Source organism: Palaemon carinicauda, chromosome 5 (assembly GCF_036898095.1).
Source record: "Palaemon carinicauda isolate YSFRI2023 chromosome 5, ASM3689809v2, whole genome shotgun sequence".
Taxonomy (NCBI): domain Eukaryota; kingdom Metazoa; phylum Arthropoda; class Malacostraca; order Decapoda; family Palaemonidae; genus Palaemon; species Palaemon carinicauda.
Genome location: NC_090729.1, coordinates 27398003 through 27399154, shown reverse-complemented (window position 1 = coordinate 27399154; position 1152 = coordinate 27398003).

Genomic DNA, 1152 nt, shown 5'->3' with positions numbered 1-1152 from the left:
TTTAGTTATTAGCCATTGCATTACATTTCCATATTTATTTTTGATATTTGATCACTTGGAAAAAAATATTCATTGGAGTAAATAAAATGTCTCAGGATGTAATTTTTTCTATTTAAATGTTGAGCAATATGATTTATCCATTTTTTTTTTCAGATGGAAAGGTGAATCAAATATATAAATCACATGTGTTATCTTACATTCAACTTTATCCTTCAATGTTTCAAAAATAAATTATATTTGAAAAATACATAGTAATTCTTTATTCAATGTAAATTGAACCATTCTCCTTAACCATGATTAAACATTTGGCCATGTTCTTTTTCATATATTTCACTTTTTTTGGATTTTCACGATTGACATCCAGATCACAGATTATTTATTTATTAATTTTATTTTTAATGCGTATTCAAAGACTGTTCCATTATCTTAAAAACAAACCGTATTTTTTTTTTCCATCATATAAATTATTTTTGCATTTATTTATTGCTTGAATTTACAATGGAAAGGATGTATTTCGTAGTACATAGAAAGTATTATCTTTTGAGGAACTATAAATGCTCAGCAATGTCCAGTATTAATGTAACCGTTCCAATGCTCTTTCCTGATCTAATGCAAATAAAAAAACATATTTCAATCAAGTTTATCAATTATCATAGGGTGAGATTCCTTTATAAAACAATCATATCTATGAATCTATTTCTAAACAATTTCTAATCATTTACAATCATTATTATTATCTATTATTATTATTATTATTATTATTATTATTATTATTATTATTATTTTATTATTATTATTATTATTATTATTATTATTATCACCTTAAGATTTATATTTCAGATTCTTTATTGTTATTATTGAAACTTTTTCTGTTATTCCAAAACAATAATTTTTTTTAAACTTTTGTTTATTTTGTTTTTTGTTAAAGGTTTATTGGCTTATTGTTCATAATATGATATCTATTGTATTTTGAAAATAATTGTATTGTCAATATATTATTCAATGTATTTTCAAATATTTGCTCTTATGAATGTTTTGGCATATCAGGACTTAGTTCCTTTATTGGCTTCTTATATATATATATATATATATATGCTGTATATATATATATATATATATGTGTGTATATATATATATATATGCTGTATATAT